The 27,322-nt window shown below is 36.9% G+C and overlaps 1 protein-coding gene and 1 pseudogene across 3 annotated transcripts in view; one reads left to right on the top strand and one right to left on the bottom strand.

Annotated features, from left to right (window-relative positions):
• The window catches only part of Fgf13 (fibroblast growth factor 13), a 675,218-nt gene that overhangs the window by 469,209 nt on the left and 178,687 nt on the right, over nt 1–27,322 (bottom strand). The gene's annotated exons all lie outside the window — the stretch shown is intronic.
• Nucleotides 24,089–24,808, top strand: LOC101568724 (annotated as a pseudogene).

Genomic DNA, 27,322 nt, shown 5'->3' with positions numbered 1-27,322 from the left:
AACAATTTAGATGGAGATTTGGCAAACTTTTTCAGTAAAGATCAAGATAGTGAATGTTTTTGGCGGCCTACACCATACCATCTATGTAGTAACTATTATATTCAGTATATAGTGTAAAAACAGTATTAGTGAGCTAGTAATAGTTAAATATTTTAGTATACGTACTGCTGAAGCGAGCACAGTAATATTTAAACAAATTGACTTATTCCTTTAAAAATGAGTATTTACAAAAACATGGGCTGCCTGCAGCTCTACAATGCTTGAGTTTGACCTTTGTATGTTGATTTTAACCTTTGAATGGAGTCAATCTACCAAGTAATCTGGGGAAATCTTAGTGTGGAATGTCTCGCACAATTTACATTGAGACAAAGAAAACAGGTGTGTAGTTCAATATCAAGGAGTCGACTTGGGGAGAAATAAGATCAATTCTTGTTAGATACTTAAGCCAATAACAAATAATTTTCCTGATTCAACAGCTAAGCTTCATCAGCTGAGTCAATGACAACTGAAGTAGACCTATACAAGCAAGCACCACATCCTCTACTAATCCTACTTGATTTCCTGGCACCTGAAAATATTTCACCAGAGTTGCATCTGTGTACGACTGCATTCACATATGATTTAGACAGCTGTTTCTGTTAACTATTGCTCTGTAAAAAGGAAAAACAAAGCTCAAACTATTGATTCCAAATAACAATCTGCTATATTATTTTATAATGTTGTGCGTTAACTGGGCTAAGCTAATAAGTTCTTGGCTCTCTCCTGCAATTGTAATCAGATGGCAGCTGGGAAAGACTTACTGGCATTGGGTATCGCACATATTCGATTGGCCAAAAGCCAGCCCAAATTTAAACAAAGGCCTTAAATACATGGAAATATGGTTCACCAAAAGCATGACACAAGGTGCTTATCCAAGAGTTTTTGAAACAGTATTTGGCTGACTTACTTAAAAGCTTAAAGCCCAATCCAATCACAAATTCTGAAATTAAACTAATCCACTGTAAACATGTATTTCTCTAGAGTACTTGATTACATACTAAGGCTTGTTAGATGTTTTGATCAAAGTCTCTCATGTTCCTAAGAGCCACGCAAAGGCACTTCATAATAAAGATGCAAAATCACCTCAAAGAAATTAAGTATATTTGATTACATTTTTAAACTGACCTATGAAGAGAAAGAGAAGCGATCACTATGTGAGATTTTATCCATAAGATCTGTTTGAAAGTAAAGCCAAAGCAAGAAGACAACTGTTCTGTATTATTCAACAAAACAAAAAAGGATAAACAACAAGGTATATCAGAATTAAAAGAAAATCAAAAAAGCATCTAATTCAATTTCTTACACAAGCAGGTGTACTTTCAGTACCCTAAGATAAATTTACTTTATTGTACTGACATTTTTATCAAATATTCTATTCCTTACACTACGCTAAATCACTTGTATAATTTCTCATGAATTGCTCACAACAAATCTAGAAGGCCACTATAAAGTAGGAAATATCATTGGTCCCATTTCACAACTAAGGCTCAGAGAATTGATTGTCCCAAGGACATCTATATAGGAATTAACCACAAAAGGCTCTAAAGCCTGCTTTGTCTGACATCAAGTCCAAGGATTCTTTTTCCACTTGCTCCCCTACAGCTCTGACTAACCAACATGTGTACAACAATGATCAAGTGTTGATTTCCTCATGAAATGGTCCATTAAAATAGTCCATTTTAGCAATTATGGCATCAATGCTTTCTTAATACTGTGTTTCAGCAGTTGGTATGGTCAATGAAGTAGTCTTTCCTGAAAGATTTTTATCCTCAGAGTTCATGACTGTCTTTTAACTGCACAATAAATTCTTGCGACAATGTATAAATTGTGATGTTCACAGGTATAATACATGCTAACAGGTGTAGAACTGTGACAAGATCAGGCAAAGAGAGCATAATAATGCCCAATGGGAAGTAACCAAGCATCTATTCATAAAAATAATGAAAATGGACTGTGGCCTTCATGAGTTTACATTCTACGTGGGCAGAGAGAAAAGGCAGCTAAGGAACAAGAGGTATAAATTAATACAATTAACAGTGAGCAGACCCCTACTCCTCCATGGCTATGTAATAGGGCTGAACAGATGCTTTGGCCACCATCTCTAAACTGAATTTCATGCTGATGAAAAATCCTGAGATATATATTAAACTGAAGCTCTTGGTGCAAACCAAGATAAGTTTGGCCTTTCTTAGGCACCAAAGCACCCATTAATCAGCTTCCTCCTTATGGAGCCTTTGAGACTCCCTCAGAGTATACCTTAAGGGCCCTATGAACTACAATACAAAAGCCAGCAACAATATTTGAATGATCGCTGAGAACCCATTTATTTCTCTACTTCCCTGTAGACCTTTGCTTCTTATTGTACCTAAATAGCAAATGAGCACATAATTTGGTTTTAGGTAGGCTGCACCAACAAATTGAGGTTGAGCATGAATGAGGATAACACACACCAAAGGAAAGGAAAGAACTCTCAAAGCCACAGGCAAAGGAATACTTGGCTTAGACACTGAGCTGCACTGGTAGGAAGGCAGGTATCAACCAAGTCACTGAGTAGCCTGAGGAGTTTTGATTTGTCAGTAGAAGCTGGAGGGAGCTCATGTATGCACTTTGCAACCCACTGCTTTCTGCTCTACTGGGGTCTGAATGACAGAGAAACCATGACAACTGAGATGGATGGATGTTTCTTTACCCAGCTCTCTGCCACCTTACTTCTGCAAGTAATAACCTTGCTGTCTCAGGAGGTATGTTGAAAATATTTCAAAGGCACCAAGGAAGTCTTCAATGGACTTTCTGTTCTTCTTTGAATTTTCTGTTACCAAGAAAATCTTGGGCTTATTTGCCAGCTCTCCTTCCTGGCCTAGTAAAATAATTAGAAGACCAGAGTGAGAATATCTGATAATTCTCAAAATGAAATACTCAGGGTCTAATTGGAAAGATTTGTGGGTCTTGTCTTTCTCCTCAGCTCTATGGGGAAACTCCCAGTTTACCTTGGATTCCTTCAAAGTAGAATAAAATTGGATTTTCTCTGGCAGCGATTGCTTTATTAAAAGAAATCAATTTTATTTGGAAAGGTAAGTTGTGTTTGACATTTTTCTTTTCACGTCTGAGGGATGTTGTTAATGGTAACAGTAAAAATGACTAAATTCAGTCACAAACTTTAGGACAGAGAGCAGGCTGAAAATGCACTTCTTATTCATGCCATGCATCCATCTTCCCATGACAATTGGATTAACAAACCTCTCTCAGCGAGCTACTTGGCTAAGAGAATATTCACCAGGTGGCAAGGAGGCTTACCTTACCACCCCAATTTTAAACCCAAGGAAATCAAGGCTCCCAGTGATCTATTGCTCTTCCCAAAGTAACACTGTTAGGAGAATGAGAAATATTTTATTCGAAGTGCAAAATTATTTCAGTGTACCACAGGTCCTCTCTTACAGGGATTAAAAATCTCATTAGGAAAAAAAGCTATCTAAATGTACATGGTACTTCAGGACACTCTTCTCTGCGCTTTCACCCCAGCTGTTATATTTTGACACACTCCCCTTCCTGACCAAAATGTCTACAGCAAAGGACAAAGCACGAGAAGACATTTTCAAGTGCTAAAATAAGCCACTGAATTGGAAGCATTCGAGCTGTCAAATAAGAAGGTATTTTCTTGCATACAGTAAGCATTAGAAGGCAAAAATTATGGGGGAATGGTCTTTTTTTCTCCACTGCTACATATCTTAGTAAGAGCTGTAAGATAACATCTGGATAAAAAACATGATCAGGGCAAGAGTAATGCCCAGTAACCCCTTCCATATACTGCCAAAGCATTCGCTTTTCTCTGAGTGACTATAGTGTCCCACTCAAACAATGACATGTGTCAGCATTACTTGCATCAGCTTTTTGCCGAATGCTTTTAAAACAGGGAATACCTACACTTTTCAAGCAAAAGAACAAAATCCATTTACTGAATACTTAAGTCTGTGCCTGGCACAGCGTTAGGTGCTGGAAATATGAGTTAAAGCCAATGTCTTAGCATCTATATAGTCTATCACAGGAAACGTGTCCACAAAGTAATCCCCATCCACAGGACAAGTTGCCAAACAGAAAAAGTACTGATAGCACAGAAACAAATCTAACAAGGGAGAAGCTCCAGTAGGAAATGGCATATAAGCCAAAATATAGAACGAGTGAAGGGCCACTGCATGAGAAAATAAAATTGGCAGATGTTCCTCAAACAAAGGACTGACATCTACAATACATAAAGAAATCAAAAACTTCAGAGCTTCCCAAGTTAAAGATCCTATCCAAAAATGAGCATCTGAAATGAAAGACACTTCTCAGGTGAAGAAGTAGAAATACTGAATAAATTTATGAAAAAATTTCAACATCATTGGTCATTTGAGAGATGCAAATTAAAAGAACACTGAGATTCCCATTTCACTCTAGAATAATGGCTATTATCCACAAATCAATCAATAACAAAGCTGGAGGGGCAGTGGGACAAAAGAAACCCTTCTCCACTGTTAGTGGGAGTGTAGACTTGTGTTACCATTGTAGAAGTCATTGTGGAGATTCCTCAAAAAACTAAAAGTAGAGGTTCCATTTGGTCCAGCTATTTCCCTTCTCGTTAGCTTCCTGAAAACCTAAAAGCATCACACAACAGTGATATAAGTGCAGCCATGTTTATACCAGCAGAGTTTGTAATAGCTAAACTTTGAAAACAGCACAAATGCCCATTAACTGATGAATGGTTAAAGAAAATGTGTTTTTTATATACAATGGAGTACTGCTCAACTATAAAGAGGGATAAATTTTAAGCACTTCTAAGTAAATGGTTGCACATTGAGACCATATTCTTAAATGAAATAAATCAGACATATACTTCATGATTTATTTGGGTGTAAAATGGAACATGTAAATCAGGGTCAAAATGTATAGTAAAGGGCTGGTGAGATGGCTCAGTGGTCTAAAGCACCTACTTGGAACAAGCTTGGCAAAGCACAGGGACCGCGGTTCAATTCCCCAGCACCACATGGCAGCCAGTCCCGCCCCCTGGTGGGCTGAGCTGGCCACACACACACACACACACACACACACACACACACTAAATAAATGTTAAATAAATAAATAAATAAATTTAAAAAAATGTATAGTAAATATTGTGAAATAGAAATAAAATATTTAAATGGGAAGGGGACCTAGGGATTAAAGTGGGACAAAAAAGAAAGAGAAAGGGAAAAACCAAAACAAAGCTTTTATAAATAAGGACAGGAAGAGAAGTTGAAGGGAGGAGAAGGGAATGGAGAAGAACAAACCAAGGTTTATCATGTACAGGTGCAAATTCTTTATGATGAATGCTATTGTTACATTGTTTTATCTATCTAAAATGTATCAATAAACTTCATTTTGCAAAATGGAAAAATGACGAGGAGTGAGCTAAGTAAATGGGAGGAGACAGAGCCTGTGATTTAGAGGGACACCATGTATACAGGCCTGGAAGCAAAAGGAAGCACGTTGCACTAACCAGAAGATGTGCATGGTGATGAGAGACGTGTGCGTGGGCCCAGGGAGAAGTGAATAGTTGGAAAGCCAAAGAGGTAAATAAACAGGAGGTCATTCAGAGAGGACTCCATAGCCCATGGTATCCACAAGTCTGTAGAAATCCCCTAAAATCAATCACTTTCTCTATGATTCATAGGTGGTAAATGTGGATTCCAAGTATATTGAAGCCTGAGCTAATATTTCTTAAATATGTTCTTTCTTGATGTTGTTCTGCTTATTTATTTTGCTCAAAGAGAAGCTATTGAAGGCAAATGAGTGTCAAAAAAAAAAAAAATTCCTGTCATGCTAAGTGTTGGAGTTAAGAATTGCATTTAAAATTTTCCTTTAAAAATATTCCTGGTACTTCCTCTTTTTATTAAAAAATGAAAAAGAACCAGTGGTATCTGCATGGTAACATTATAAAGATAATGTTTTATATTATTTCTGTGGCAGGACTGCCCAATATGTTCCATTTTCAGCATCTAATGGATGGAAATACCCCATAGCAGTAAACAGACTCATTATTAACTCTCTGTGCCAATGATCTATCATCTGTCCACCTGTCAACACATCTTTTGTCTCACTTCAAAGGTCATTTGAAATAGTGTCGGGCCGGTCAGATAGCTTAGCGGACTAAAGCACCTGCTTAGGCAGGTGCAGTGACCGGGGTTCGATCCCCAGCATGCTGTGCTGATCCCATCCCCAGGGCACATTGAGATGGTGACTGAGTCCGGGAGTGGTGGCATTCACCTGTAATCCCAGCATTTAGCAGGCTGAAAAGAGGGGATTCACTACGAATCCAATCTGTGTAGTGAGACCTTGTAGACCCTATACTAAAATTTTTAAAAAAGTGTCAATAAGTACATAATGAAAATGTGGTTTAAAAACAGGTAAAGAGAGCTGGGGATATAGCCTAGCAGCACAAGTGCCTGCCAGGCAAGCATAAGGTCCTAAGTTCAAATCCCCGAACTCAAAAGAAAACAAACAAAAAATAGGTAACAAATTGTCTTAGTTACTCTTCTCTCGTAGCTGGGACAAATACCCGACACCCAAAATGAAGAAAGGAAAGGTTTATTTAGCTCACAGTCACTGGAGGTTTCAGTCCATACTCAGCTGGGTCCAAGGCAATGCGGCACACAGCAGAGGGCAAACTTTCATGGTGGCAGCAAAGAGCAAGAACTCAAGGGAGGAGTAGTAGCAGCTCAAGCAGCTAGCTTCTTCTCCCTCCTTACATTGTAATGCAAATTATCTGCCCCAGGGCAAGTGCAGCATCCACACCCACAATAATCAGTCACTGCCCCAAGACTGCATGAGGCTTTGGGGGGGACACCTAGACACAAACCCTAACAGAAATGTAAAAGGGTAAAGCATAATACATCACTATAATCAAATACAGAACAGAGCTACATTCAGACATACACACTGCAAGTCCTGTATTAATTGTTAGAAAACACCTCAAGATTGACTTTAAGGTTTCGCGGATGGAAAGTACACAGAGCCCCATCAGCTCCAACAGTGATCTTCAAATTCACTGCTTAGGAGAATCATGGGAATATGGGAAAACAAATTTTGAAAGCTCATCCTCACTGCAAAAAATTTGAATTCTTGAGAGTGTGACCACGCATTAATATTTCTGATATACAGTAATGGCTTAGATATTTCTTCGGTTTGACCACTTAATACCAAGATTCCAAATGCCTGTAAGTTTAAAAACACACTAATTGCTCAAGAAATCACAGATTTCCCTGGCAATAAGTCTTGGAGAATTTGTTCACTCCCATGGTTCTTCTAAAAAGTATAGAACTTGATGTGGAGGACGGAGTCCCAATACCATCCCTACCATAAATATTATAACAGTTCTCTGAATAAGAGTTCTTGGAAAGTGCTCCATTGGGAATCTAGCATATAGTATTGAAATGTAATTCAGAAAGGGTGAGCTTAAGAAGGCTGAGCTATATTTCAGGGACACAGCCGTCTAATGTGTTCATTTCATTCAGAATGAGCTTTTTATAGAGGAGCAGAGAGAAAAATAGAATTTCTTCAACTACTAATCCCCCAAAGAGAATCCATATGAAACTCAAGCACATTTCTCAGCAGCCAGGCAAAGAAACAACCGAAAATGATAGTTTTAAGGCATTAGAGATCTGAGATGTCCTTAAGTTTTCCAAGGGTGGTGAGTAGACCTTAAAAGTCATTTTTATAGCAAATAAATGCTTCAGGATCACAGAGAAAAGTCACTAGTGATGAATGGAATAATAGAATGCCTGACCTAGGAAATCGGGGATGATTTGAGAATTCTGTTGATTTTGACCTTTGCCAACAGAACACAAACAACACTGTCACCACAAATGTGTTTAAGCCTCACAGGTCATGGAGCTCCAATTTTTATAATCCACTTTAAAAATCAAATAACAGACCAGATATATAATGTGTGTGACATCCTCCGCTTCTCAGAGGTACCCTCTGCTTGAAAGCCTGACATCTAGGCCTCTTGGGGTCTCCAGAATATCTGAGAAAGTCACCTGAGGGGATGTAATTCTTAACACCTACAGGAGGAACTTGCAAGATGTCTCACCTTGTTAATCTTCTTTCTAGCCTCAGTATCTTTTTTAAAAAATGTATTTGAGAAGTCAAATATTTAAAAATAAGTATAAGCATGAGATTGTCTAGTAGAAGGCACATCTCCTTCCCCATCAACTCCCAAAAGCCCTAGGTCTCTGGGGTTCTCAGACTGAAAACCACTGTCTTTTATTTTATTTATTTATTTTTATTTCTTGGCAGAACCAGAGATTGAACTCAGGTCCTTGCACTTGCCGGGCAAGCACTTATTCTACTCAGCCATCTCCCCGGCCTACCACTGTCTTTTAGGATACACAGTTTCCAATCAGGTTCATTTCCTGAAAGTGAAGGGACACAGAGGCTGGGGGTTCAATCCCTGTGTCTGCCATGCCAGCCAAGCCCCTGGGGTGCTCTGAGACAGCACTTGAGACTGGGTGTGGTGGCACATGCCTGTAATCCCAGTTCTTGGGAGGCTGTAAACAGGTGGACCACTATGAGTCCAATCTAGTAGTGAGACCCTGAACACCCTGTAGACCCTTCCTTAAAATTAAAAAAAAGAAAGAAAGAAAGAAAGAAAGCGAAGGGAGGCTCAAATCATACACCAGAATGTGTGGGGCCTACTGAAGGAAGCTCTTCCAACATTTTTGCACTTTCCAGCAGACATCACCAGCTGATTGCTCCATAAGTCCTTTAAACCTGCTTTTCTTCTTCCACTTCTCTACAGTGGCAAGTGTGGTGTTGAGGAAAGAGAACACTGAACTCAAGTCAATTAAGTTGGGCTCTATCTCCAGGTGTGCTAAGAGCAAGGCTTCAAAATCCCTGACTCTCACTTTGACTCTCTAAACACCGAAGAAAAGAATTCCTCCTTCACAAAGCTTCTGTAAATGTTCAAAGAGCAATGTTCAAGAATGTGCCTTGTATCCCTGGAAATGCCTGGAAGTCTATAGGAACTGAAAGCTGTTCTATCATTCTCCTGTTGCTGCTGTAGATTACCACAAATGTGCAGGCAAACAACACAAATTCATTACGTTACAGTTTTGAAAGTCAAAAGTGCAAACTGGGTCTCAGTGGACTAAAATCAATGTGTCAGCAGGGCTATGTTCCTTCTGAAAGCTCTAGAAAACAATGCATTTCTTACCTTTCTTTATCTAGTAGACATTAAACTCCTTGGCTCGTACTCCCTGGTCACTCTGACCTCTGCCTCAGTGGTCTTGTCATCTTCTCTTCCCCTACTTCCCCCTTACAAAGACCTTTGTGACTTCTAAAGGTCTTCCTGTTCCTCCTTACAGAGATCCCTGTAATCACATCAGAGCACCAATACTACCCAGAATATCTCCCTACCTCAAAAGCCTTAATCATATCTGTGAAGTTTATTTTGCCAAGTAAGCTAGTACATTTATATGTTTCAGGGGAGAGGGGCACTAGTCTAGCACAACTGCCCAGGAGGTATGCTGCTGAACTGTCACAATTTTTCCTGGTGGTTCTGCATTGTTCTCCCTAAACTCTGTGCTCCAGAAGGCTGATTTTCACAGCCTACACCAACACAACACTTTTCTATGTTGGCTTCCAATTACCTTTGGCCAATAGATGGCTCTGATAAGGAAGTGAAGGAAGACTGGGGTCTATGTGCCCACCAGAAGATTCTTCAATACTAGGCTACCGGTTGCTAATAGCCTCTAGCCCCTGCCTCCCATAGGCTTTGTCTATGTAGCTGCTGCCCTCTCCACATCTGGGCCTCTTCTTAGCTTCATTAAGACCAGGTGATCATCTGTCCCTGCAGGTGCTGGCCCTGGGATGCTTCCTCCTCCCTTGTGGGTTTCCATTTCCCCTTAAACTTTAAGTCACAGCCATAGCTTTGTAAACAGTCCCTTTATCATATTATACCCTAATTACCCTTTTACATGTACCACCTATTTCCATCTTGGACTCCCATTGGATAAAATTACAGAAAGTACTTTTCAAAAGCTTACCAGGCCTACCTAGTTGTTGTCTGTTTTCACTCCATTGATCTCCTTAGATGATTTGAAAGCATCATCAGTTCTTCCTTATTTTCTAAGTAAAGGATGGGAATATTCTTGCAAAAAAAGTACACCACCAGATTCTTTCAGGTCTTTGAAAAAGTCATGTGTGCTCCATTTAAGACCTTTTTAGATACTGTTCACTCAGGTTGAAATGCTCTTCCAATTGCTGAGTTATTCTCATGTGATCTCAGTTTGGAAGTCATGTCTTAATAGAGGTCTTCACTGATCCTCTGATTTAGACAACACTAATTTTCTATATTACTGCTTATTACCCTCAAAACATTTTCTGTCTATTTGCAACCATTTAACTAATTTGTTTGATTTTCTGCCTCCACAAGGCCCAGAGATCATGGCTATCATATTCTCCACTGTCTCTCCAAGGTTAAGCCCAATATGTTGAAAATATTTGCTAGGGAATGTCAGATATAACATTGGAAAGATTGTTCTGTAGTGTCATTAAATATTTAATATTATTTAATCCTTAGAAAAATTATGTGGGTAAGTGGATGTTAAATTTCCATTTACAGAAAGGGAAGCCAATATTCTGTGGAGTAAAGTAATTTTCTACAAGGTTTATAAGCTTGGAGCAGAGATCTAAAAGGAGGCATCACTTCCTCTGAATCATGTTTGTTGAGTATTATCTGTGCTAGGCTTGTACTGTTTCCTAGACCTTCTCTCATTTTAATGTTCTCAATGTTCCTACAAATTCCCAATCATTATTTTTACTCACCGATGAAGGAAAGTAGGATTAGAGGTGAAGTTTCTTTCCCAAAGGTTACGTGGTAAGAAAGAATTAAGGTGAAATTTAAGTGCAGTAGATTCTGACTCCAAATCTACTTTCTTTGTGTCAAGAGGAGCAACAGAAATACTGAAGCCCAGAATGAAATGCTTTCCAAAAAAGAATGTGTCTCATATGTTTACAAAAGAAACCCAAACATACTGAAGAGTAAAACACAAGGTAATTAGTAGGAAGCAAGGAGGTAGGTCTTTCTCAGAGGAGAAGGCACTCAAAAAATGCAGGGAATGGGAAGAAGTGTAAATATTATATATTCCATGCATGTCCAAAAACAGGAAGGAGGATCATGAGATGGATGGAGGGAGAGAGGGACGGAAACAGATTTTAAAAGCAATTAACATGTGCTGTATACCAATTCTCCACAAGGAATGTAAATTTATGTACTACCAACATGTGCTAATGAATGAAAAAGTGAAAATTAAAAAAAATTCTTAAAAAAGAATGAAATAAGAAGTACTAGCCTTATTATTGTGACCAATAGCATGCTATAACCAGGAGAGAGAAAAAAGCAGTCCTTTTCAATTTCTTTTGTTATATTTATTGAGCATTTCCTTTATGCAGTCTCTATGAGGTATCATATTTTGCCCCTTCTAATACTCATAAGACCCTAAAAGATAAGAATTACTGTTATTGTATTTTCACAGGCAAGGAAAGTGAGCCACAGATAGGTCGAGTAACTTTCCCTTGGACTGCAAAGTCTGCTAACATCACCTGCCCATCTCTTCTCTGTAGTGACTAAATGCTCCAAAGAAGAGCGAGACAACCTTCTTTCAAAGGAGTAAATGAAGAAGCTCACAAAATAGGGGATTTGGTTTCATTGAAGTGTTACTCGTGTAAGAGGATGGGTGGGGGCTGAGAGACAGCAAGAGTGATGGGATAGCAGCCAGAAACAAAATAGAGAGGAAATTGGCAATATCAAAAGAATCTAAAGTCTGAGAGGGGCAGGGGAAGCTGAAAACACGCCTAAGAAAACAGAAGGTCGAACACTTTTCAGTTGACCAACATTATATGTATCCTAACAAAAGGATTTTTAAATCTCTTATTATGTATCATAAAATTGCTACATAATAAGCAGTGTACTTTCTATTTTCTATTATTACACATTTAAATGAATGAGATAGATCTCTCAAGAGGATTAGCTAAGATTATAACATGCATTCAAAATCCCTGATGCTTCTGTAGTCATACTGCTCGTGTTAGGCAAGTTTGTCATTGTACAAACATTATGCAGTAGAGTGTACTTAAACTAAGAGAACTGTAATGAGGGAATATAATCTTATGCCATTAACGCTGTACAAGCAGTGTGTCACTGACACAAACTCTATCATGTAGTATATGACAGCATACAATTAGCTACATTGACACCTTAAAGTATATTATATTTGAGATGAGTTTCCCTAGTTATTAATTTTTAGTTGGCATATAGTGAGGAGTTAGTGCATATCTGGTATGACAACTGGTCACATTTCAACTGTGCCCTTCCCTGTAAATCCACACACCTCAATAGAGCTCAGTTACTTGCATAAATCTGACTCTTCACCCTAATTGCAATTATAATTCCTTACTGTTTTCAGGTAACCTTAACAGGCATTTCTGAATTGCATTAATCACACCAACTTGAATTTTAATTGAATATAAAAAGAGGTCATTTGAATACAACATCCCAATCCTTAATGGTTGTGGGTGGAAGAACAAGGAAAATCCATGTTCTTTTAACAGAATTAGGTCACAAAAACATACAATTTCTCAAAAGAAAACTATGGCTATTTTTATGCCAAAAACACTCCAAAATTACTGTCAGGGCTTAGTAGCCTGCCTATCTAAAGAGGAAATCGCTTGCACATTCAATCATAAGAGTGAAACTGGTGACCTGTCAGAATGCTTCATCGTGCTATGTGACAACACTGGACGTTTGACCATTGGTCAGAAGAATGGATATGTCTAAATCGCCTAAGAGTTTAAACTAAATTTCTCCAGAAATAAAGGTGTTATTACCTGTGTCTGTTTCCATTTCCAAAGGCAAGCTGTACTCTGTCTGCAGAATAGTGCTGTTATTCTTAGCAGGTGATGAGTCTTCCCTGGGGTCCACATGAATGCGGTACCCAACCATGATGAGTGCGAGTTCATGATATGTGGAGGCTGATCCATGAGGAATGAGTCATTTGGGCTAGGAATTACCCGAAGAGGGGTGGGAATTACCGCCATACTATCCCAGGCAGTCACTCACAATGCCTAAGCAGAGTAGGTGGAGATACAATCAGTTCAATGGTAATGCCTACGCTCAGGAGTTGGGGCACATTCGTGTATTTCAGGATGAGGGCAAGTTCCCTTAGCTGTAAACTGAAACTGACAAATACAATGTAATTACTGCAGCATACAGTGCCTACCTATTAACATCTATTTATGTAAAAATACTTGATTTTAATAGTAAAGTATGGCTAATGATTTCATTGGTTTCTTAATTTAAATAGTATTTTAAAAGACAGATAAACCACTGTAATTTATTCAATTTTGTGCAGTGTTCATCTCAGCTGAGTTATGCATAATTTTTGAGACATGGTCCTTTAAATATTTTATAAACTGACATAATGTAAAAGGGAGGTCACTTATCATTGAAAGATAATCACTGTATAATGTTAAATTTTTATTTCACAGAACTGGATTTTTAAATGTATCATGGATTCTGATAAATGTATTATTTCATTTTAGAAATCAACCCAGCTTTTAGAATGTGAGCATATGGAGAAAAGAAAATGTTTTGTTTTTGTATTCACAATGATTCTCAAGGTCCTTGCACATTATATAGCCTCAATAACATTTTTTTTTCAGTACAGGGAATTGAACTCAGGACCCTGCACTTGCCAGGCAAGGATTTATTCTACTGAGTTATCTCTCCGGCCCTCAATAACATTTTTCATCATGCATGGACATCAGTTGTTCCTTCCAAACATGTGTCATTTTTTGAGGGTGGCGTACTCTACTTTCCTATCCTATGTGTACATGTGAAGGTTCTTCAACTCCAGCAACAATACTGGTATTTTATCAGCTTGAAACTTATGTCAAGGAGGAAGAATACACAGTATAAATGTTAGAACACATCCACTGGACCAAGCTTCTCAATTAGAGAGAGTTAATGAACATAAAAAGACCACAAGGATGGCAAACAGTCTAGTGCTTTCTGAACAAGTTAGACATTGAGTTATCATATGACCCAGGAATTCCATTACTAGAGATCTACACAAAAAGACTGCAAAGTAGGTATTTGAGCAAAGATGTGGATAGAAAGGATCCTAGTGCACCATTCACAATAAACAGAGTGGGACAGATAAACAAAATGTGCCACATTCATGTGCTGGAGAGACTTTTCAGTGACAAAAGGAATTAACTCTTAATCTGTGTTTTAACATGAGTGAACCACTGAAAACCTTATGCTTTAATAAAAGATGCCAGACACAGAAAGCAACATACTGTATGACTCTGTTCATAGGAAAGTTTCAAATAGGCAAATTCATAGAGGGAAAATGGGAAAGGGGTTTAATTTTCCTCTTGGGGTAATTAAGATGTTTTAGAAATAGAGAAAGGTGATAATTGCAGAACATTGTAAATACACTAAGTGACAGTAAATTGTACATTTCAATAGCTAAAAAAAGCAAATGTATGCTACCTATATTTTACCATTGTTTTTCAAGGACACAAATATGTAACATCCATTTTCTGTTCCTTCCTTGCCATGATCATCTGCCTAAATCTGAGAAGCACGGCTCCAGTAGAATTATCCAATTATACGTAAAGTGTTAAAGATGTAGCAGGGCCTTCAGGAACCCCTTCACTACAGCCCTATCTCTGCAGTTCTACAAAATCAAATTGGAGTATCTACTTTGAAAATACAATGGTGAAGAAAACAAGTAGTCTGCCTTCAAGATAGAGAGAAAAAGTAGACAGAAAGCCCTCATTCACTGTTCTACATCCATGTTGAAGCCTCTTGCATAGATATTTCATGGGATCTGAGAACTGCATATATCCAAGGAACACCTATGAATCAGTGGTCAAGAAACAATCAGCAGACTGAATTCCCTAGCTATTTGACAGTTTTCTGAATTATAATGCACATGAGCACTATGTGAATAGTCTCAAGGTAAATTTTCTTAACAAATTAAATGCTCATCTAGCTATGCTGTCACCTAACCTACATAGGTTCTGATAGTGTAGGACTCAACACTGATTTTTGATGCATAATAGTATTTATTACTTCTATGATTTATTTTACTCTGATAACTTCCTTGTCTAGCAAAAGCAAAACTCTAGAATCAATATATATGATCTTCTAAAATGTGAAATAAATTAATATTAATCAATAAATGTAAAAATATGGCTGACATGCAACATGTTGCTACATGGATACATTGTGTAATGACTAAGGTAAGCTCATTAACATACCCTACACCTCACATAGTCTTTAGTTAGAAGATTTGAATTTCACTCTCTTAGCAACTGTCAAGTATACAATAGAATAACTGCTGTCACCACGCTCTGTGTACCAAGGATCTCTAGAGCAGATGGCAGCTTTGCAAGTTGTGGGCTGCCTGAGCCCAGAAGCATTTAGTCAAAGCCACTGATCCTCAACTTCCTCACCTGCAAAAGGAAAAAAATCAGCCTCAAATATCTGGAAGAAGAGTAGGAGGCTTGAATGCATACCTGCAGCCCCTGTTGTTTTATTGAACCAGGTATAAAATCCCTGCCTCAGGAGTGCTGCTTTCCTTGCTCTGCACTGGGATTTCCCTTCAGTTCTTGGGTGGGAGTCAGTTGCATTACAAGGCCTTTTTTCAATTCAATATAAACAAACCAGTCTTTAGCTTTTTGGCTCACAGTGATGAGAAGTGATTAAAGTAAAAGTTCCAGTATTTTCTCCCTCCTTCATCCAATACCAAACCATGATGTTGCTGCAATCAATAGGTACCTGTCTAATTTTTCAATATAAACAAACAAAAAACATTTATATCTATATCAGGGCTTTCTTCCATGCAAAATGAGGTCCTTCTATATATGTAGTAGTGAAATTTCCTTGCGTAGGTTAACTATGTATAGTGATTGGACTTTTAATGTTACAGTTACATGCATCTACAGAATTGTTACTAGCTGTGTATTACTCCAAACAATGAAATTATCAAAAATTACTCAATTATTTCTTTGAATGTCTTTTTGAATTCCATCCAGATTTTAAATATCTCAAACAAAGTACTTCATGCAATTTTTCTATAAATATGTCATTTGTGGGGGAGTGAAATTCTAAAAAATATAAATGTCTAGAATTAGAGCTACTGGATCAAAGCAGATAGGCATTTAGAAATTAATAACTACTATATTAATCACTATAATCATGGCTCTCCAACATTAATGTAGATTACTTTACTCCACACTCTTTACAAATGGAAATGTTATCAATCTGTTCTACTGTAGCCAATGTGGTGATGTCTTATTTTTGGTATATTACTTGGTGATTATCTTTGCATTTTCCCTAGAAGTGATCATTTAGGTGACTTTCATTCTTTTAAAATTCCAAATAAATGCTTATATAAATGTGAATTATCTCCTTTGAACTGTTTCAATTATTTGTTGATTTATCTGCTTGGAAAGCATTTATTCCAAATTTGTAGGAGTATGTTGTATATTAGTAAGATCAACTTTCGCCTTCCAGATGTGTGCAAGTTCTTTTTCCTAATTTATTGATTTTATGTAACTAAATTATAGCTTTATTCCTCCAAAGAGTATATAGATCCACATTTTACTTAATAAATCATTAATTCCTTCTTTTTCAAACTTTGTGTTTTACTGTTGTAGTATCTGCTGATTGTATGGCTTTATTCCTTCAAACCTATCAAACTGAGTGCTCTATAACACTGATAAATTAACAATTATTGAACTAGCCTTGCATTTTTAAACTAGACCCAAATTCATAACTGAAGTTTTCTGATATTTTTCAACTGCAACTCTCCTTTCTTCTCTACCCCAGTGCCAACCTAAGTTTGTACAGATGAACAAGTTAATGAAAATCAACTTGCTTAGCAATGTCAAAAAAATGGGTGCTTGTGCTGCTCTTCCAATTCTGGTCTCCATCCAGATGCCTGTGCTCTGCAATTCTTGGCTTTTTCAAGCTGGGAACTTGCCATGAGTCACAATGGCAGCTGGGCTTCAGAGAGAAGCTGGTCTGATTTTGCTAAGTTGTCTGACTGTGCAGATGTTGTTTATATCTTGCTGACTGAATGGCTTTTCATAGTGCAGGCATACCTGGCACAGATGACAATGAGTTTTGGAATCCCCTGGTATTTGTTCCAATTTCTGGGATGCGTACACTTGTATAATTGGAAGTCAGGAGAACAATCAGGGCTACCTTGATGGAAAACTGGCATAAACACTTGGGAGGGGTTTGAATCTTTTTTGCCATAAATCAAACCCCAATTGATTAAAATCATCTTCCTGGATGTGAATAAAAGTGTAGAACGATGAATAGTGACATGTCTTCGCCATGTTTCACTTTAGGAAAGTTTCTCATGAGTTACAGCCCAGCTCATTTCTGTCATTCATTGAGTATGTGGATAGCCAACTCTGTAGACAGCATACTATGTGCTGGGCATCCCACATGAGTCAAAAACATGCTGTCAAGGACTTGATCTAAAGGGTAATAAATGTATGTTACCAAATCAGTGTAATACAATGAGCATTACAAAGAAGATGAATAGAGCCAATGACTTTCAAATCTTCCCTTCATAGCCTCTATCTTTAGCAGAGTCTTATTCAAAGCCCTCACCCAAAGCCATATTCCTTCAAGATGCTACTTTCTAAAATACAATGGTATAAGAGGAAGAGAAGCTCATCATCTCAGTATCCCTAGCAGAACTTAAGAGAGCCTTAGTATAAATTGGTACATGCCTTGCCTGTGTTTTGGATTGCATCAACTAGTAAATGCAGTCAAATATCTAAATCATTAGAACCTGCAGAGTTAGAGTGTAAGGCAAAAATGGATGAATGAATAGGTAAAGAGATAAAGAGGCTGAAAAGTGGAGAAATGCACATAAAAATGCCATAAATTTTCTGCCTCGAGTAAAATAACATTAATAGCACCACTGTTTCTTAGAGGGAGGCCACTACCTTTTAAAATGGAATTTATGATATGCCTCCAATAAGTTTTCTTCGAGGTATTGGCTGTATCCTGAAAAAATTGAGATTTTCCTTACATGAATGTTTTTTGGCCACTTAGAAATATAATAGCTCAGGAGAACTATTTTCAGTCATAGTTGATTCAGATCGCCTGAAAAATAGCTTCATGCTTCAAATCCTTCATTACTCTAGGTATGTAAAAAATTGACCAATACTTCCCACACTCTTCCCTTTGGTTTTTTCTCATGATATTCTTTGTATAAGTGTAAGAAGCACTATCCCAAATGCAAATTTTTAACTGTCTGATTAAATAAACTTTCAATGGCCAGCCTATCTTGGGAATGGCACATAAAAAAGAATGAAAATCCTAGTCATTAGGATTTGGTATAAACCCATCAAATATATACAAAACCATGTCAAATAGATCAATCAAAGGAAAATAAATAGTAAAAAGACTGTAAGTGAAATCTGACTTTTCCCAAGGAATTAGAAACTCTTGATTTCTGCATTCTAGGTACAAGTTGTACCTAGTCAGCCTCGTAGGTCATTCATTCCTGGGCATATGTAGCACCATCATCAGTCCAGCCCTTAGGAGGGCTAATGTAATAGCATAGACAAATATGTCAGAGCCTGTCAGAGACACTGCTTTGGCTATTTAGATGTTAGAAATTGTAAAATCTGAATAACCCTGTTACTCTGGTAACTTTCTGCTTGACTCAGGCCTTAGAACTCATTATTCAAATAAAACCTTGAGAAATATCCCTCTACATAAGCCAGTTGAAGAAGAAACTATTTGGATTGGAGCTGGGGTTACAGTCTTAGAGTCCTTCCTTTATGATCTCTAATAACTGTGTGGTTTCCCATGACTGCTTAAAAAAGTTTTCTATGTTTTTATTAAACTAGTAGTTTTCATACAAGGAAATTTAAGTCAACAAAATCAAAGTGATTTGTTCAGGTTACACTATGAAATGGTGATTGATCTAGAACTAAGACCCACATCTCCTGACTCCCAATGGACATCTTCACTCTTCAGCTTTTTAAATTTTTCTTGCTCTATTTTTAAGACAAAAAATAAAGAGGTCCAACCATGTTAAACATATGGCTTTTAGCCATGTTCTGAAAGCTCTTCTGTCAAAACTAGAGCTTTCTCTTGTTCTATGAAATTAATCCAACAGCAGGTTAACCAAGATCTAGGAGCTGGTATAAAGTACAAGTTTTTGATGGCTTGCTTCTTTATTGTAAAGATTTCAAAATGTGAAAGCAGCCATGAGGGAAAAAAGAGAACAAAGCTAGATGGGTCATACTTCCTGACTTTATGACATATTAAAAAGTTATAGTAGCCAAAATAATTTGGTACTGCCATAAAAATGACAATTGGATAAGGAGAACAGAATAGAGAACTCAGAAATTAACCCATGTACATATAGCCCAATGATTTCTACCAAAAGCTCCAGGAATATATCCTGGAGAAAGGTCAGTCTCTGAAATAAATGGTGCTAGCAAAACTGCAAGTGGGGTAGAGAACTGGATAAAGAAGAATGGAACCAGATGCCTACATCTCACCAACCATAAAAATCAAATCCAACTCATGAAAGATACAAACATAAGACATGAAACTTTGAAACTAGTTGAAGAAAATATAGAGGACATACAACAAGCCCTCAAGACAGGAAATGATTTTTTTAATAATATCCAAATAAAACTGGTAATTTATACAAAAGTAAACCAAAAGTGATATCATACAAGACTATGAAAATTTTGAAGTGCAAAAGAAAGTCAACAGAGTGAAAAGACACCTCATAAAGTGACGTAAAATATTTACAAACAATTCTGAAGTTTTATTTATCCCATTTATGTGGATAGCATGACTTAATTCATCTGTTCATGTCTTCACTTGACATGTGATATATTGTCATTCTATCGAAATATTCCTTTCAAAATTGTTTGCCTTGCTTTTGTATATTTGATCAGATCATTGACAATAGTGGTTAATTATAACGATATAAAGCATATGACATCCTTAAGTATGGAAACTTTGTTTTCATACCACACATATACACACACAGAGCTGTCACACAAACACAGTTAGGAACAACTTAATCTATATTTTTCAATACATAAATGAATAAAAAGAGTTTAGGATTCAGAGGGTGAAGAATCAGCAAAGCCCACCATTTTTATTCCTATTATAGAAACTTTTCCAGAAAAGTTTTAAAATAACTAATATAAAGACCTGCTAGCACAAGGTGCTTTGCATAAATTATTCCTCTGGAATGCATGTAGGATCATTACATTTTACGGCCTGCCAAAAGAGGATCAGATAATTATTGAAAACCTAACGGATTTCCATTTGGAGTAAATTCCCAGGAAAACACAAGGTCAAAGTTTGACATGTAGACAGCCAGGTTGAATGTTAGTTTTTCCATGTGAGAATCAGGGATAACAAGATTGACCCAACACAGTCACCATCCTGTGAGGACTAGAAAGTTCATGTTTATAGCGTTTTTCCTAATCCCACATGAAAAAAAAAAATACACACTCCATGCAATTACAGAGCATTGTTGTTATTACGAGGGATTTTGGAAACTGCTGAACGTACTTTCAACTCAAAAGATTGTGCTGGGAATCATTTTAATTCAGATTCTAATTTGGTATGAAAGCAATAAACATCTTTTTTAAAGATTTCTTTCTTTGCTCTAAGTGGTTATGAGTAATAATGTGGGTGTAAATCTTCTTAATTCTTCCTGAACTATTTGAAATTCTTAATCATGATCAGAGTATAAAACAGAGCAAGATATAATATGAGTATTTTTAAAAACTGTATTTGTTGACAAGTCACTTTAAGTTTCCTTTCTCTGGTTTAAATGATAGTAGTTCGCAGTGATGGAGCATGCACAATTTTAGTTATAGGATAGTTGGTTACTTAACTTCCAATTTAAGTCCTGGAAACAATTCTTACTTTCTGCCAGAGATTAATTTAAATCTCTGAAAATTATCAGCAGAGAGGAAGTGAGAAGTGGAAGAAGTTTTCTTGGGAAAGAGCACTCTGCAATTAGAGGCAGAATAGCTGCCCGTTTGCCCCAGGTTGCTCAGTGACACCTATGTCCCACTCTAAGCATAAACTTTTATGCAGCTATAAAGTTATGTACATCAGCACATTCTTCTAAGACCATTTCAGTACTTTGATGAAAAGATCATAGGAGACTCTGGGGTAGAAGGTGGTCTACTGGAAAAATATCAATCCAAGTTCTTTGGGAATCTACTCTTTTTCAGACCTATACTGTAAAAGTAAAAAAAAAAAAAAAAAAAAAAGGTCTTTCTGGCCAAAGCCACTGAAAGGATAGCAATGAAAGATGATTCTGAGAAGGCTTCCCCAAAAAAAATGGCATCTCACCTAAGTCTTGAAGGTTCTGTCCATGTCTTAGAAAATATAGAAAAATACTTATTTTAATTAAGACCCAGAGCTAGAAATCACCTAAGATTTGTTTCCCGACAGATGCTAGCCTCAGAGGCATTTCTTGAGTATCACAAGAAAATATAAGAACCTATAGAGGATGACATAAACTTCTATCATATTAGCTAAAATTAAGGACACAGACCATAAAAAGGTATTAGGAAAGATACGGAGCAAATTAAACTCTTATACTGGTATACTACTGGGATGAATATAACATGTTTCAGCCACTTTAAAAACCAGTTTTATATATGACCAAGCAATTCCACCAGTAGGTATATATCCAAGAGAACTAAAAATATATATTTGTATAAAAAGGTAGACATAAATATTCATAGCACAATTACTCATAATAGATACAAAGAGAAACAACCTAAATATTCAGCAATTCATAAATGGATGAAAAAATACTAAGTATATCTATGCAATGAGGTATGCCATCATAAGACAGAAGGAGTATGCATACATACTACCACATGGACAAAGCTTAAAAATATTATAAGTGAAAGAAGACAGTCACTAAAGCTATATATAGGGGGCCGGGGAGATGGCTCAGTGGAATAAGCACTTCCCTGGCAAGCGCAAGGGCCTGAGTTCAATCCCCGGTTCTGCAAGTAAATAAATAAATAATAAAGCTATATATGATCCAACTTATATGAAATTTCCAGAATAGAAAAAAGTCTAATCTGTGATGTGAAAAGCAGTAATATCCCCACCACTCCTACCCCCACCCCCGGTAAGAATAAATTTTGTAAGAGGGGAAGAAGAACTTCTATGTGCTGGTAATGTTATCTTACTTAATTTGTTCAATCTATAAACATTTAATGAGATAAACACTTCGGATTTGTGCACTTTTCAGCATGAATGTCAGTCTCCCAAAAACATGACAAAAATATCTTTAAAAATCTATTTATAATTCAACTGCTTCTGTCTTCTGGGTGAATACTAACTCTGAACAATCAAATACCTGCATCATTCTAAAATGCTATGTTCGAAAGCAAAACCAGAAAGGAGCCATGTAGCTTTGATGTGATTTTCTTCCCTTACTCCCTGGAAGGACTTCAAACTTTTCAAGATCATAAATAGCAAGTATCCTATGGCTGGCACTCTGGGTGTCCAAGGTAAGAGGAGAAACATTTTAAATATAAAAGGCAATTTTCCAGTGAAGCAAATATCTTCTTCGTAAAAGCACCTTTCAGACAGATTTCTCCTTTCTGTTTGTCCTTCTTTCTTCCCTTCCTTCTCTCCTTCCATCCAACTATAAATCCATTTTATTTAAGAAACGATGACTTTGAATCCTCCACAGCCATAGATCTAGTTATACAGATGACTAAACTATCCCTCTAAAGACAGTGCTCTGGGTCCAATTATGTGTATTACTTGCTGAACTAATCATTTATTCAATGATATGAAAAGTATCCATACATGCTGATTCCCAAAGTAATGTGACAAACACCACAAAAGAAGGTGTAAATATGTAAATTATGGTGCTATAATAATTGTCTCTGAGAGCAGAGCTGACCTGGACCATTTATATAATAACCACAAACTTTCAGAGTGACTAGTTCTAAATGAGCATGTAGTGTAGCTGTAGTCTTTCATCAATGCAGAGAAAAATTGAGATCAAATACACAAATCCACGAACTCTACCGTCTAAGTGTGGTGAAGGCAGCACAAGTAGTTTCATGGGATGGGGGGTCTTGATTTGATCTCTGCTAGTCTTCCCTTTCTCTGAAAGTTACCTTGAGCTCAAAAGGTAATGAGCCAAAATGGTATTCTTCAGAAATGCCTTCATCTTTCTTATTCTGAGATTGAAAGAAAGAGAAGTGCATGCAGGAAGAAAGGAGTTTGAGTAGTACTTCCATTATTAGTATGGACAAAAGCCTAGAATTTCTGCTAAAGTTTGAGAAATGATTTTCTAATTTTTAACAAAAAAAGAAAGAAAAAGAAAAAAAAAAACAGCTAAAGGCCAAGTGATTAAAAAATAACCACTGGGTTTTTTTTTCTCTAAAAATGTTGCAGTATTGTATAAAGGGAAAAGAGAAAGAGGGAAATATATAATTTAAGTATTTCTGGTTCAGCCTATAAATTCAGACTTTTAATCTAAAAACCTGAGTCACTTCACCCCTCATCCCTCCAAGCTGAAAGCCACCACAAAATATACCTGAGTCACAGCCACAACAATAGATGGTATTTTTCCAGGCTTTTCTGCAAAATTAAGGACAAGACTATTTTCAACATAAAAAAGTATCTAAGGCAGTCTCTAGTTTCCTCCTTCAAGTATATCAGGCATGCAGAGACAGAACTGAAGTTTTTCTATAGCCTCCTCAGACAACTATATTGATTTTGGGACCTACTACACAAAAACCTAGAGTGATCCTCTAGGCATGACCAAATTTTCTGTCCTCTTGCACAAATGTATAAACTTTTTTGTACACCCAAAGCTATTTCCTACATTCATCTTTGGTGGTGCTTATGGATATAGTCCTTCCTCTTTAAAGACGCTATTTAGGGAGCTCCAGCAAGTGGAACAGCATGGCCAAACCTTGTGGGGTGTGCTTGAGCGATGAGGCCCGCAAACAAGTAGACATTTTCGGACAAAATCTTTTCCAGGAGTCTGAGGAATTCCTCTGCAGATTTTTGCCATAGAAAATCATATACCTGAGTCAGCTCTTGCACGAGGACTCCCTCAATGTGGCCAACCTGACCTCTCTTCAGGCCCCACTGGACATCCCTATCCCAGACCCTCCACCCAAGGATGATGAGATGAAAACAGATAAGCAGGAGAAGAAAGAAGTCCCTAAGTGTGGCTTTCTCCCTGGGAATGAGAAACTTCTGGCTTTGCTTGCCCTAGTTAAGCCAGAAGTATGGACTCCCAAAGAGAAACTCATTCTAGTGATTGCACGGATCCAGCACCTGATCCCCCAGATTAAGTATGGAAATGATTTTGGGGAAGCAATCCAGGAGAAAGTTCTGGAAAGGGTGAAGGCAGTCAAGACCAAAGTAGAAGCTTTCCTGACAAGCATTTCCATGTACGTCTCAGAACGTGGGAATGCTGTGGCCAAGGCCTCTAAGGAGACTCATGTAATAGATTACTGGGCCCTGGTGCATGAGAGAAATGAGGCAGCCTATGGGAATCTCAGGGCCATGGTGTTGGACCTGAGGGCCTTCTATGCAGAGTTTTATGATATCATCAGCAGCAACCTGGAGAAAACTGTCAATCCAAAGGGTGAGGAGAAGCCATCTATGTATTGAGCCCAACAGTAGAAGAAAAAAATAACCTGTTCCTTGTAAATAAATAATTAATAAATAAATAAATATACTATTTACTCTATCAGTCTTTTCCTACATTGACAGACATTAATTATAATATGGCAGTCAATATTCTTGTTCATCTTGCCTGTACATACACTCAAGGATTTCTCCTTGGAAAATATCTAGAAGAGTGATTTCAGGATCACAATAAGGCATGCGTATCTTCTACTTCCCCACAATGTTCTCTAAAGTAAGTATGTACATTTATACTCTCTTAGAAGTTCTGGGTCTGGCGACATAACTCAGTAGAATAAGTGCTTGCCCGGCAAAGGCAGGGTCCTGAGTTCAATCCCTGGTGAAGAAAGAAGAAGAAAAGAAAGAAGAAAGAAGAAAGAAGAAAGAAGAAAGAAGAAGAAAGAAGAAAGAAGAAGAAAGAAGAAGAAGAAGAAGAAGAAGAAGAAGAAGAAGAAGAAGAAGAAGAAGAAGAAGAAGAAGAAGAAGAAGAAGAAGAATAAGAAGAAGAAGAAGAAGTAGTAGTAGTAGTAGTAGTAGTAGTAGTAGTTCTGGTTCACCACGTCTTTCCAGCATATGACAACTTGGTATTATTCTACTTAGTAATGTTTGCTAATTTGATAGTTATGAAGTATTTTAAATTGGATTCATCTTTCTCCCCCTCATTACTACTGAGGTTAGGCACCTTTATTTCATCTATTCATAAATGAATCAAGTTTTCTGTCTGTAAACTGCCTAGTCACATCCTTTGCACATTTTTAATGAATTGTTTTCATTTCCATAATGATTTTTCAAGTGCTGTATGGCTTCTGGATATTAATTCTTCATCATTTATAGAAGCTAAAAATATATTATACTACCCTGAGCCTCATTATTCTGAACTTTCTTTATGTAAGAGTTTTTATTTGAAATGAAGTCAAATTTATCAATGTTTTCTTTTATGTTACCCATCTTGTAGATTAAAGGAATTCTTCCTTCGCTTAAGATTATGAAGTCATTCTTCAAAAATTTAAGAAGCAAAATTTTGCTTTTCACCTTTAAGTCTCTAGTCCAACTTAAATTTAATTTATTTATTACAGAGTGGGAAATTTGTTTCATAAGAATAACCAATTAATCTGATAAATACTGACTGAATAATCTATCCTTTTCCCATTAATGTTTAACATTCTCTCTGCCATACTCCAATTTCTCATATGCTTATGAATTTGTTTCCAGAACTTCAGTTGTATTCTATTCTGAATTTTATTTATGTAAGAGTGTCTGTCTATTCCTATACTGAAATCATACTTTCTATTATGTGATTTAAAAATAACTTTTAGTTTTTGACTAAACTGATATCTTTCTTTTATTGATTTTAGTCAAAATTAACTTGGCTGAGATTTCCCATTTCAATTTCCATGTGAATTTCTGGATGAAACTTTCCAATTCAATGAAAATAATTTGATTGGAATTGCACTCAACTATAAATTAGGCTGAAGAGAACTGGCTTCTTCATGGAAGTGAATCAGATCATTGCATTTATTCAATTTTATCTCATAAATAAAATTCATAACAGCTCCTTAAAATAAGGTCTTCTATGTTTTTGTGAAAAATATTTCCAGAATTATTTTGAGCTTTGCTATTATGAACGGGAAATTTTGCCATACACATTTAATAATTTAGCTTGTAAATCAACTACTTCTGGCATAATTTCACAAATTAAATAAATAGCCAAGGAAATAGGTTTATGTTTTTGAAAGCAGAAGACATCCTGAGATCACCATATTTTAGACAATTTTGTCTTGTCATTAAACAAAGTAGGGAAATTCCTGTTACTGCAAAGATGGCATTTTCACTTGTGTAATATTTTCTTTCAAGATGTATTTCAGGATTGATTTTTTCTTACAAAAATTCTCTTCCCCAATAAGGAACTTTTCTCCATCCTGATACTCTTCTTTCTTTCCTTAATTATTCTTTTTCTTTTCTTTTTTTTTTTAGCCTTTTTAGAGGGTCTCACTATACAGCTCAAGCTGGCCTTCAGCTCACTTTGTCTCTCCACACTGGTCTCAAACAAACAATCATCCTTCTGGTTCAGCCTCCTAGTGCTGTGGGTGCAGGTATGTACCACAATGTCTAGCTCCATCTTTTTTCCCATAATTTTAATGACAGACAAATAGCAATGAGACACTTTCTAATCAAATTGATAGGACAGTTTCAATAATTAACACACTGCATACATTGTTCCTAGTGATTAATTGCTGTACAAGATGCGGACTTGAGGGGCTGGGGAGATGGCTCAGTGGAATAAGTGCTTCCCCGGCAAGCGCAAGGATCTGAGTTCAATCCCCGGTTCCGAAAAAAAAAAAAAAAAGATGCGGACTTGATATCCTATTTAAAAACACTATTACAACAAATCCCTCTATTCATTAAGAGGCTGTAACTATATATCTATCCTAACCATTTTGAATACACAGATACAAAATGGACATTCATCTGTATACCCTTTTATTGTTAAGTTCCATT

This window comes from Octodon degus, unplaced genomic scaffold, assembly GCF_000260255.1.
Source record: "Octodon degus isolate 3935 unplaced genomic scaffold, OctDeg1.0 scaffold00110, whole genome shotgun sequence".
NCBI classification, from domain to species: domain Eukaryota; kingdom Metazoa; phylum Chordata; class Mammalia; order Rodentia; family Octodontidae; genus Octodon; species Octodon degus.
This window is presented reverse-complemented; position numbering and strand designations above follow the sequence as displayed.